This window comes from Cryptomeria japonica, chromosome 1, assembly GCF_030272615.1.
Source record: "Cryptomeria japonica chromosome 1, Sugi_1.0, whole genome shotgun sequence".
Taxonomy (NCBI): domain Eukaryota; kingdom Viridiplantae; phylum Streptophyta; class Pinopsida; order Cupressales; family Cupressaceae; genus Cryptomeria; species Cryptomeria japonica.
The window spans coordinates 350,659,950-350,674,222 of NC_081405.1; positions in this window are offsets into that span (position 1 = coordinate 350,659,950).

Here is a 14,273-nt window from a genome sequence, read left to right on the forward strand (position 1 = left end):
AATAGGCCTCTTTCACATTTGATGCCTTTTTCTATTGTGTCTTTAAAATTATTCAGTTATTGCATTTGTAATGGATATTTAATTGGAGGCACAAGATTTTCATTTAAGATGTCTACTTGCTCTGCTTCAAGGATGTGACTAAGACATCTATGATATAGGCCTCTCCATCTTTGCAAGAATGTGGTGAAAGTTTCACCTTATTTTTTATTTGTTGCACATAAATCCATTAAGGTAATTGGATTATCTATGTTGAAGGCAAAGTTGGATATAAATAACTCAACCAATTCTCCTCATGAAGTAATTTTGGGTGGAAGGTGTGAAAACCATTCCAATGTTGTCCCTCCAAGACTCTTGGAAAATAGCCTCATTAAGTATGTATCATTGTGACCTACTTCAATACATGTCGTGAATAATTCTTTGATATGATCTCAAGGATCCCTTTTCCCTCTATACTTGTCGGACTTTGGAGTTTCAAAATATGGGGAAAATGGTAGCATGTACAATTTTTTGTCAAAAGGATATGGACATAGGTCTTCCACTGTGTAGCTCTTTTTATCATTACCTGCTTGCATACTAGCCATTTTATTTTGAAGGTTCTCCATTTGTTGGGTCAAAATCTCTATTTAGGTCAATGGTGTATTGACTTGATGAGTGTTTCCCACAAAAGGGATAGTATTTGAGTACCTTTGAGCTTGTTGAAATGTAGACACACCAAGTAACTGTGCACCATAAGCTCCACTAGGTGGTGTAAAGTAGGTATATTGCAAACTGATAATTGGCTGAGCTGATCTAGTTGTCCCTTGATTCATATTCTGAATACTGTGGGTGGAACCAACCAAAAGTGTCGGTTGGGTTATATTTTCCAAGGTGGTGATGTGAGCCATTCGAGTTTGCATCATCATGTTGGGCGTTGTTAGGGGTGTAAGAATGGTACTTGTTGATGCCACTGTTAACTATGTTGAGGTTGTAGCCATATTGTCATTTTCAGATATACCTTGCATTGATGTAGCAATTGCTACTTGTGTCTATGTTGCAATAGGCATTTGAGTTATATTTTGATTTAATATCACACCTTGTGGTAATATCGTTGAAATATCTACTCCTGGAGGTAACTTGGCCCCATTCTCAATTAAGAGAGTGATATATCTGTCTCTATCATTATTGATGAGAGTGTTGAGAATCATTAGTATCATGGGATCTTGTTGGGTTGCTTCCAACTCTTCTTTTGTCAAATTATGTTGTATTTCATCAATGGAAGGCATCCTAATTGTGTTTGTTGACAGTGTTGCAAGTGTGTAACCCTGTGTTTTTTGTTGTGTGGATAGATCCATATTCCATATTGGGTTAACCAAGGGATCATTATTAGGATCCATTTGGTGTTTTGCCTTTTGAGCACATGTTAATGGCATGAATATTGTTTTGAAGTGATCTTGACTCTCTAAGATGTTTATGCAAGACTCAATTAAATGCAACTAAATATGTTTCTCTGACTTCCTAAAAACTAAAGTGTAGACAACGCAATCTATGAATAATGACTCACTATCAAGGATTCTAAAATTTGAACACAAGATTTGCAGCGTATTGCCAAAAAGCTTCAAATTATGCCTCTTATTTGATTCAATTTTTGAGGTCTATGTCTATTTGTATCGACTTCTAAAATTATTCATCTATGACAACTTGGACTATGTCGTATTGGTCTTGATCAATTATAAATTCCTCAGCAAGGATATTCAAATTGTCAATTATTTCTAATCGAACATTGTTTGGTCCCAGATTGGGTTGTTCAAATGGGAATTTATGATTTCCTTTTAGACCCAACGTTGAAGACTACTATGTAGACAATGAAGATTCTAGAAATGATTGACACCTTGCTCTTTTAACATGATCTTTTCTACCAATTGTCTAATGACTTCTTTCTGAGTTTCTCTTTGTATCTTTTTCCTTAGTTTCTCATCAAGACGAATAGACTTCTGGATTTCATCATTTATGATAGCCTCAACTGTCATATTGGGCATGATTGACTCTTACTTCCCAAGAGAGGTTATCTAAACCATCAATTATTTGTAATTGGTCATTGTTTGGCCCAAGATTGGGTTGTTTGACTGGGAATTCTTTGTCTCCTCTGATACCCATGGACTTAAGTATGATTCCTACACTCTAATGCAACACTAAATCTTAAGTGAGTGAAAGACAATTTGGTAAAATGACTTGTGCGAGGACTTTGTGTGATAATTCTAATGGTACTTATGCATGAATTGAATGTCTAGGACCTAGGATCACTTGAAAGTAACATGTATATCATCTTTGAATTCATGCAAAAGGTTTGGATCTAACATTGGTGTTAATGTTGACACTTAACTTTGTTGAGGTTTTGTTTGATCTTGTTGAGCACTGAAACTTTGACTTTGTTGAGGTTTTGTTTGATCTTGTTGAACATTGAAAATTTGACTTTGTTAAGGTTGTGATTTGTTTCTTATAATGTTTTGAATTTGTCAAAGTGTAGAAAAGGACACAACACTCACATTAAAAGAATAAAACCATGAAAATAACATTTGTTTAAGGAATTTGTTTCAAATTTCCATGAATGTTGAGATCTTTCTCAAGACCTCATTTTGCTCTCTATATATTGGGGAAATTTGATATCACATCAGACAGACTCTCCTAAGGTCAAAAGGTCACAATTATTACCACAACTCATATATTGATACTCTGTCAGCTCAAACAACCCTGTCGCACCCTAAGGTGCACCCGTTTTTTTGCCTTTTTCCATAAATTAGACCAAAGAAGATCGCTCCTCAATTGGTTCATTATCCTGGGAGATATATGATGAGTGTCTTGGGGGTGCATTCTTCCCCACTCTTGCACTGTGATAAAACAAGTGTCTGGTTACTGACTCAGTTTGGCTTCTAATTTCTATGGTGTGTAGACAGGGTTCTGTTTGAGTGCTCACAATCAACAACGTTTTACACTCCATTGAGGGAGGTCTCCCAGTCTGTAGAGGTTACGCTCTACAAATTTTAACGTACCATATAGGTACTGAGGGAGGCACAATGTCATTGTGACAACATGTAACACTCATCGCATATGATTTTCATCACATACACATTTATTTATAGTAGCTTGGATTATTTGGCTTTAGTTGTTGCCACTTAGGTCATTTCCCTCTCACCGGCCTTAATGGTGCCCTAAGGGCAACTTGGGAGGGCAGGCCTTCTAGAGGATTTAATTGCAAAAAATAAATGAAAGAATGAAAGAAGAAAGTCTGGTTTTCTGATCACCCATTGAAGGGGAGAGCATAATACCTATCCCTTTGAAGACATGAAAAACAAGGGTTCTTTTTACTTTTCCATTGCAATGATTTTCTATTCTAAGTGGATATGTTGGTCCACACAAACATGGTGTTCATTTTTAACCTTCATAGAAATTTGTGAAAGTTATTTGTGGTTTATTTTACTTGCACCAAATTGAAGTGTTTCTAGGCTACCCTTGCAAGAAAATTAGAAAATGTTAGTTGACACATGGTGGGCTATCCAACCTAATTTCCCAATTACAGAGTTCTATCTTTTTACAGACAGAAAGATATTTTAATAAAAACTAGAACTGAAATAGAACATAAAAAGAAAATCTTAATCTAATAATTATGAATTACCTATACAACAAATGCGAATTGATATTAGATCAACTATAAAATGATGTATCATCAATTGCGAATTATTGTTTAAGAAATTGCAATGTGATGACTCCTCAATTGCGAATTGATATAAGATTAATTGCTCACGATAAAAAAAATTTTGAATTAAAAAAAAAAATAGAAGAATTATTCTGCAATGATATTTTCCCACACCATGCTAGCCATCACATCAATCTCATCATAAAATTTGTACTTGGTTAAGAAAAGGTGGATGTTTCTGTGATATTGAGTAATCTCCTCTTTTTCTTTGATTTCATAGAGCTCCCTTTTTGCCTTTAAGAGTCTTTGATATGTTCTTTGTTGTCTCCTATGCTGTTTTGCCTTCCTTGCACCTGAAATTCTAAAAGTCACTCTCCTATCATTGGATTAAATGCATCTTATATGCAGAAATTGAATTTTCCAGAATTTGATGAAATTTCTAGGTTAGATGTGCAAGACTAGATAATGAAGAAACTACACAAGACAATGTGATTTTGTAACCCTTTACGAAAATTTTGAGACACTTTTGCAATTGCGGTATGATGTTTGATCAATTGCAGTGTGTTATACTAGCAATTGCAGTGCAATAATAGCAATTGCAAATTTTTGCGTGATCGAGTGTGAAATCTAGGTCTGGTTCACCATGCACGGATCTGCAAAGTCATCAAAAACATAAAATTAAGGTTAGCATGATTCACGTCGGGTTCACCATTGTTTCTATGCTTGAATGTCATGTGTTATTAAGATAATTAGAAAATAAGAACAAATCACCAATTCTCAACTAATTAACAAATGTCAAACATAGTCAATGAAAATCAATACAAAATGAGAAATGAATTCAAATAAAGGCTCCCTCATTTTGCATCTTTGTTTCCATTGTTCTTCTCCAATTTGAGTGGTTGGTGGCTCTCAGGTATTGCACCAATTTCCTACATACAAATATTTTGAAGACTTTGATTCTGTGATTCTAGCTTCAATTGAGAAAATGATGTTGAATTTATAGATTTTCAACACAAAGGGGATGAGAAATAGAACTCAAGTGTTGATTGATAGATAACTAAAATTGATTGATCAGTGAACTAGTCATGATTGATTTGTTAACTCAATAGATTGATTGGAGAGTGAACTGAATAGATTGGCTAGTAAACTCATTTGATTGGTCAGTGAACTTAATAGACTAGGGAGATGACTAAATTGATGGATTAGAAGACTGAATTGATGGATTAGTCATAAAAAGCTGATTTTGAGTTAAAAAGGATGATTGATGAGTTAACTGATTAGACAACTGATTTGATCAATCAGATTTGATTTTAGCATGTGTTGTAGGAATTTGAATTTGAATTTGGTCATTCGAATGTTGAAATACACATGAAATTATCTGAAATTCAGATTTGGTGAAATGTGAATTTGGAAATGTGAAATTAATTGAAATTGATTGAAATTCAAATTTGGGGAAATATGAAATGAAATTAGATGAAATTAATTGGAATTATAATTTGGGGAATTGGAGGAATTTAATTAATTAATTTAAATAATTTAAATGAAATTATTTAAACTTAGGAAATAGAATTAATTAAATAATAAAGATTATTTAATTAAGGAAAAGGTCATAATTAATTAAATAATTGATATTTAATTAACAATTGAGATATGGTTAATTGATTAAAATGATTTGAGAATAGAAATAGAATAATTAGAAGTGTTGAAGGGCAATTATTAGAATAAATAGTTAGTTTAATCAAATAATTAAAGAATTACTTAATTAAATAGATGAATAATTAGTGTAGAATTAACGAGACATTTTAAGGTGTCTACTATATCCTTGATATGTATTGGGTCTATAGCCATTAGCAACATCAGATTTGCTTCTACAAACATTAGTTATGATAGTTGAAATAAACAAGCTTATAGGATTTCTTACCGGTGGGTTTCTGAATCTTAGATGTAGGTTTACTTTCATGCATGTTGTCCTTAGTACTAGAAGACTCACTTTTCTCAAATGTATTGTAACATAATCATGTTGTATCACTGTTCATCCTTTGAGATTGGTTTTGTTCATCAAGCATGGTAGAGATTTTGTTAAACTTTGCAAGCTTCTCCTTAGCATCAACAAGTTCTTGTTTAAGGTCTTCATTCCTTTTCATTAGAGTCTCTCTAAGAGACATTTCCATATCTAGTTATGCCTTTATTTCTTATTTTTCTTCTTTTTCCTCATGCCAGTGTGCATATAGAGTGTCATTTTTCTGATTTATCTTGAAGATCTCATGTTCTTTCTCTTTTATCTTGTCTTGTGTTGCCCTCCTTGCTTCAAGTTATTGACTCATCTGAATAGTTAGGGCTTTTATCTCTCTCTTGAAGTTAGTCTTCTCATCATTCAATTTCTCCACCTCATGAAAAAATGCACCTATGTTTGCTTCATCATAATAATTGCTCTCAGATACCTCCAACAATTATTCGGTTAGCTCTCTTATTTTAGCAAGTGAAGTTTTATACTTGTCTCTCAATGTTTCTAGGGATTACTCAGTTTCTGCAAGTTTATTAGACATCTCTCTATAACTCATATCACCCATGTCTTCCTTAGGAATCATTCTCAAGAGGTTATGCCTCCAAAAAGGTTGGCTCTGATACCAATTGATAAACTTGTAAGGCACTAAGAGGGGGGCGTGAATCAATGCAAGAAAAAATAATATTAATCTGATCATCAACATAAAGAACTCAAAACTTAACAAACATGAGAGGAATATCACCACATAAGCTAATGCCTAATAAAACAAATTCCACATAACACAAGATATTTATATGTGGAAACCCAAAAGGGAAAAACCATGGTGGGAGTTAATACCCATAAGATTCACTATCTGCATAATAGAAATCTTGACCAGTTAAGGTCATACAAATATGCCCTGTTAGGAGCAGTCCTGGTTAGGAGTCACCCAATTAAGGGATTTAATTGATAAACCCTATTAGGAGCTTTGATTTTCTAGGATCAACCTCACAAGAGGATTTAAGACTTTGATATAAAGCTACCCATTTAAGGGATTTACAATGTAAGGCCTATTAGGACCTACCCGGTTAAAGGGATTTTTCTGCTGTAACTATTATGATAACAACAATTCAAATGATCTTCATATAACACTTCTGTGTCTGATAAGATCCACTTTAGATCCTTGAAACTTCAACAACACATCAATACAAAGCTTCACTAATCACCACACAATCAAAATCACAATATTCACCTTTGATCTCATTAACCTACGCATGTCTATCTCATAACTCATCACACTTTTTATAGACATCAAATTAGTTGGCTAACAACCTTGGAACAATTTCCTAGGTTCAATGAATCTAGACAAAATAACATTGCATGTCAAACTTATGTTGGCCACCGACATAACAAATCAAAACATGTGTCGTTTTATCGATTTAAGTGACTTTATCACTACCGGTTAAGTGTTCATTAGAATACGTGCTCTATACATCAAATCTCACTTGTCTGGTTGAATCTACCAATGTGGTCATGAACATAGCTCCAAATACCTATCTCCATCACTCCTATAAAACTGCATCATTCAAATCTTCACTAATCACCTTTACTGGTTATACCTTACTAGTTAGCTTCCAAGATTAGATGACTACCAAAAACATTGTTTCCATCAATGACAACATAAGACTTAGTCATAAAACATGAATCTCAACCTCTTCATTACATTCACCAATTAATTATTTACCGGTTTATTCAAATTCCAATAGTAAGAATTGATTTGAGATAAGTTGAAGAAATTTGGAGTTGATGCAGAAAAGATTTGAGCACAAAATTATGTGAAAATTGACCTGAAGATGAAAGTGCCAAGTGGTCATTGTTGTGAGAATTTGACTAGAAAATTGACATTAGATTTCAATTTCCATCTTGAAAATGGACTCAGGATGGTCGATTTAGAGAAGATTACAAATTTTGTGTCAATCGGAGCAAGTTTGAAAAAAATGATGATCATTTTAGATTCAAGCTTCTATTCAAATGATGAAAAGAATAATGTTATCATGTTGAAATCACTTGAAATGCACAAAGCTTAGTATGAATGCAACCTAAAACTTAGTCACTAGATTTGATATGGTTATTTATCATCATGGAGCATTTTACAATGTTGGAGATAGACATAAGCATCAAGGGATGAAGAGCCAGGATGACATGAATGTTATGTCCTTTTGATTTAGCAAGTGAACATAAGCACCAAGGCAAAAAGAGCCAGTATGACCTGAATGTTGCTTACATACAAACACACCAGACAAAGAAGCGTTCCTTCCTTTTCATATGCAATATTGATTATCTTGTCCACAATGACCCTTTTATTGTTCATATCCTAGGATAGATTAAGCATGCATCCAAATTTTATAATAAAGAAATTTACTCAAAACACACAAGGAAATAGTTCCAACCTCCCTGTAGCATACAAATAAATGGAGTTGAGGTATGTGTGGCAATTTAACCTTGATGTAAAGGAACTAATCATAGACACCCAACTTATGAGACATTTTCAGATCATCGAAATCATTCCTACAAGCAGAAAACAAAGAAAATTATTATGCCCCTAGTCCTTGCTCCTCTTAGTCAACATAGACTTCCTTGAGTTACTCAGAGGGAATAATAAATGAAAATCAATTTAAAAGACAAAATAGAAATAAAATTTTAATCATATCTCAAACAGTTTTAGTGATTGTTTTCATTGTCCTTGTTTTGTCTCCTTACTCAATGGTAAAACGTTGTAGTGGTTAAGAGACAGGTAACTAACTCGGATTGGATGACCTCGTACTACCAGCTAAAAGATGACTTGGTTAAATTGCTTAGGTCATTTAGATTGATTAGTTGATTATCCTAAGACTAGGACATTGATCCGTTTCAAGCCATGAGGGTTATAAAAGAACCAAGGTGTCACAGAAGTGATTGAAGGATATGTACAAGCTAAAGCAAAGATGCAAGAAAGCGGGAAACAAAATAGGAAATACCAAATTTGTGTTGGTAGATGGAGCAGTTCAGTACAAGAGGTGTCTGTTTACCAAGTTTTCACCTTCTTAGCAGATATTCTCTTTTTTTTACTACCAAGGTGCCTATTTACCAAGTTTTCACCAAGGCATTTGATTTTTTTTTCATATTTTGATATTTTTTTCTTCAAGACTTTTTAGTTGTACAGGTTCATGGAGCAGAGAATGCTAAGTGTAGAATTTATTCAAGTGGATGGTTTTGATCGCTTCATAGATTTGTTCTCCTCCGGTGTTGAGATTTGATAAGTGCCAAAGCTAAAGACTACGGTAACAATGTAGGGACCCAACTAGCTAGGTTCAAACTTCCTTTTTTGTTCCCAATGTTGTTGATTGTTAGGATTCTCTCTTAAAACAAGATCACCAGCCTAAAATTCTCTTTATCTTACTTTCTTGTTATAACCTCTATACATTCTCTTTTGGTAAGCTCTTAGATGATCAAACACCACTTGTTGATGTTCATCCAACAATTCAAGTTCCTGCAATCTAGATATTATGTGATCTTCATCGATAATAAGACCTTGCAAAGAAACTCTCAAAGAAGGAATTTCAACCTCAATAGGCAAGACTACTTTAGCCCCATACAACAAAGAAAAAGGTGTAGCCCCAAGAGGTATTCTTTCTATCCATTTGGTGGAAATGATTTTTGTGTTGCATTGATGTTTTGTCATTCATGGCAACACTAGTTGTTTGGATTCTTAACCAACACCCTTTTGGTCCTAGTAGGTTGAGTGGTTTTTGGTTGATTTGGATCCAGCATGATCTGATAGGCTCTGGTATGATTTAGTTATGGAATTGGCTTGTTCATGATACTCATGCTCATATTCAATCAGTTGGTTTTGGTTTGGTGATCAAATGCTATCATGTTTTCTTAGAAGCTTGGTTTCTGGTTCCGTCGAGAATTTCACCGACATAGCTTTTGATGAAGATATTTGATGAATTGCATAAGTGGTGTTGGTGCAGCTTCTGGTGGAGTTTCAGGATTTTGTTGGTGATCATGTTCGAGACTTGGCAGATTGAGATCCATGTTGTATCATATGGACCTATACTAAGTCCTGGTTGATCTAGGTTATGGACTGAATTTTATGTAACATGTGGATTGGACCTCTCGATGTGTTTTTGAGATGTCTTATGCGTTGGATATTATTTGTTTGGTCTAAGGCTGACATGGTTTGTAATTATGTAATCATTTTCTTATCTAGTGGCCGACCTCATTGTTTATGGTTGAGGGTTTGTATATATAGATGTAAGATCTCATTGTAGATCATCATGGTTATGTTAAAGGTCGTGGTCAAGGGATGCAATGTGCGAATAATGTAATATCATTCAGGTAGATGATTTGGTTGATCATTGGAGATCAAATTGGGTTTATGTAAGAGGATTTAGTCCTCCAATATTGAGCTTAACCAGAACTATACTCGGGCATAGGAGATGCTATATTTTGCAGTTCAACACTTCTCCAGATTGTAGTCTAGATTTCTATGTAGTCAATGAGACTCCTTTTGTGATGAGCAATGTGCTCTAGGTTGTTGGCCATCCTGCAAGTGCAGGCCCCTCAATTGTAATTCACATACTTACTGTAGAAGTATTATCTGACTATGGGTAGGCTTCCCACCATGGTTTTTCCCTTTATTGGGTTTTCCACATACAAATCTTGGTGTCATGTGGATGGTATTTATTCTATGATTATTGTTTATGCTTTATTGGTTTCACTACTATTCCAGTATTAATGTTTTGAGTTCCAGTATGAAAATTTTAATTGCTAATAATTTCAGTAATCTGTGACAATTGATTCACCCCCCTCTTAGTTGTCATCCAGTTTGTAGTGCCCCTACCCTAGTCAGCTTTGTAGAACCGGTTTGACCTTGTTGACTTTTTCTATGTGGCATTCTTGGATGGTTGATTAACCATTATGTAATGTTGTAGTCAGATATTGTGATTATTGTGTGTACCTGTTAATGTGTTTTCGCATCAATTCTTATGTAAGTTTAATTGTTCTCCTGATTCTTGTTATTAATCTCGAGCTAACACTTTAATTGAATCTATATATATGTATGCTTGTGTGACTCTTGGTTGCAAGAGATTGTAGGTACAGTACCACTGAGGTGCGAGGTACATCTTCAATTGTAGCGTCCTAAAATTGTGACACTTGCAATTTCGACTACATTTCGGTCTTCACGATGGTGACGCAACACGCAACCTGAATGGAGACCTTGAAACTTGCTCACGACACCAAAAACTGCATTTTTCATGCACCCTAGCCTGAACCTCCTTGCACCCTGCTGTCCCGGGAGGTGGGACCAGAGCGCCCAACGCCCTGGTCCTTCAGGACCAGGGCGCTCAGCGCCCTAGTCCCCCAGGACCATGGCGCCCAGCGCCCTGGTCCCTGGGCCTATTTTGGGCCCAGTCTCCTAAGGGGTCTTGGGTCTTTTTGTTTGCAATTTGGAAATTAACTTTCCTGGTCGGCCTAAGGTTGGGAAAATCAGTCTATCAGCCCTAATTGACAAGTATATAAACTACATTTTTCTCTCTCATTTGGCATGAAGAGGATATGTGTACAAGCGTGGAAACTATATTCAAGCATTCAAGCATTCAAGCATTCCTTCTAAGTCTCCATTCAAGGCTAAGTGTTGCATTCAAGTCAAGCATTCAACCATTGAAGACGAGATCACTTACTACATGCTACATACAACATACAACAAACATACAACATCTATACCTTCGCACATAAGGATACAAACATCCTTACAATAAGGTATTAGTACTTGTTTTACATCACAGACATTTACATTTACAACACTTGCTCATTTCTTGGTTAATTCCAAAACTGGGGTTTGACCTAAAGGCAAACCCCTAATCCCTAACCCCCCAATTGTCTTTGCTTTTCTGTGTGTAGGTTGCAGGTACGCGGCTGAAATTGAAGATCTAGAATCCTTGTGCAAAGACGAACAGATCCCCCTTCGTTTCGCGGATTTTTCGGAGGACCGTGGCGCCGGGCGCCATCGTCCTGACAACTTTTGCTCAAATTTGCAGGACAGTGCCGTATCAACATTTTACTGCTAATTCCAGGTCCGCAGCTTCATACTATATCCCTATCTCAGTTTATGAGCGAATCTTTGTCACTTTCTATGCATTCCTAGCTTAATTCTTCTATCAACATTCTTTACAAAAGAGGGTAGCCTTGCTTTCTTAACCCTTGAAACTCATTTAGCATCCAATCTTGCATTGTGTGGGATTGGATCTTGTGGGTTTCAACCCCTCTTTTGAATGTAAAGTTTCTCCCCTAAGTGAAAACCATCAACCCTAGCAAGCCTCCCTTCTCTCTCCTCGGAGTTGGAAGAGGGGAGAGCAACTAGGGTTCGATTGCGATTTTCCGCTTTACATTTTGGTGAACCCGACGTGAACATCCTTTCTGATTATTCATGGTTAGATCTGAAAATTGATTCCTTGATTACATTTCCATGTTTGATCTTTTGCAAATTTTAGAGGTTGATTGCATAAAAACCCTAAATTTTCTTTTTAGTAATTGAACTTGTGAAATATTTAATTATTAATGCTTGTTTCAGATCTGCTCTTCTATTACAAATCATCAATTCATATTTGTGCTTTAATTTTGAAAATTAAGTGGTTAAGTATCCAAACCCTAATTTTTGAAACCCTCTTGATTCAACCTTTGTCTGACAATTTGACCGATCAAAACATCTCCAAATCAACTGTAACTTTGGATTCCGCAATAAAATCACAATATCTTTCATCCCTGAAAATTTGAAAAAAAGTTGTGAGGACTGTGTGCACTCCGAGCGCCATCGTCCCCGACATTTTTTCCAAAATTTCGGGAGCGAGATCTTACTGTATTTTCCTGCTAAAATCCAGAATTTTGGCCGATTTTATCAATTATAACACTTTCAAAATTACAGTCAAAGTTGGTCTTGTGATTGCTTGGATTAAGGCTTCTAATCATTCAAAAATCATCGAAATTGAAATTTTGTGTCAAAATTGTGTTCTTACTGTCCTAAATCTGAAAAGTGTGTTTGCATTCATTCGAAATTTCAGTGCTTTATTCAAATTCTTGCAATTTGTGACTGTTGAAATTAAGTGCTTAATTACAACAACTTTGATTTCTGCTTTCAAAATTGAATTTTGCGTGAAATTGAGTCAATTTTTGAATTTCAAAACCTGCATTGCTTTTGACATTCCCTCTAAAATCATAAAATTCAAAATTTCAGTTTCCCTCTCTTTTTCAAAATTCAAATTTTGCATTTTTCGACAATCTTGGTAGGGTTCAATTTTGAATTTGCAACTTTAATTTGGCCTATCTACAAATCGTAAAATCACTCAATTTTTTCAGATTAGCTTTAAAATCATCATACCTTTCATCCCTACAAATTTCAAAAAAAGTTGCAAGGACCGTGTTGCACTCCGAGCGCCATAGTCCCGAACATTTTTTCCAAAATTTCGGGAGACTGTCGTGATTGCATTTAACAGCTTAAATCTAGAAGATTGGCTGATTTTACTGAAAATTGCTACCTCTAAATTCAAAATCTTCTCTCTCTTTCTAGTGCATGAGTTTTACAACAATAAGCCCTACTTACACTATTCCCGTTAGACGAAGCTGTAGAATTAAGTCTTTCCGAGGTTTAACTACTGAGGAGATGGAACCTAATTTGAGTAGTCTTTTTAACGAGGACATGGGTAATTCCTCTAATCCTCCTAATGATGAAGAAGCTCTCCATGAGGTTTCTGTAGAACAACTTTCAAAATTGGATAATCAATTTGATGATTTTCACCAATGGATGTCTCATGAGTATCCCGATAGTCAAGCTCTTCCTTTAATTGAGGGTCTAAAATGTATGCTTCAAAGTGATAAGAATGGAATTGATATTTTGCGTGGTATTGCACACATCATGGATTCGAACGTGATGCCTATGAAGAGTTGTGCTGAATCTTTAGGTTATACACAACCTCCTACACAAGTCAATCATTCTATTCCTTTGACAACTCCTATTGCTAGCATACCTACCTTTACATCAAACATAATGGCTACTTCTATACAAAACATTCCCCCTATGATCACTAGTCATGGGGGCAATCCCTCTTCTTCAATCAACCCTCTTCCTTCATTCAATCCGACTTCTTCATTCATTCCTTCAATGAGTGTCCCTATTATATCTTCACAAATGAACATGATGCAAGGGGGCAATTTATTCAACCATTCTATTCCTCCTTGTAGTGCTTCCCCTGTCCAATCATCTCCTATGACTAATTATCATAGAGTCCCACCACCTTACTCTTTACCTTCTTTCAATAACATAACACCTCCATCTCAATCCAACACATCTAATCTGAATTCTTCGACTGAAGCGACCATTCACAATCTTGCACAAACTGTCTCTTCTTTACAGCAACAAATTGCCTCTATGAATCAATCTAAGTTTAGTGTGCCCACATTTGATGTTGCGAGCCCACTTTCTCTTGACATTTTTCGAGCTATCCCTCCTAAACATGTTGAAATCCCGCATTTGGAGCTTTATAATGGTAAAGGTGATCCTCTAACACATGTTAAGACTTT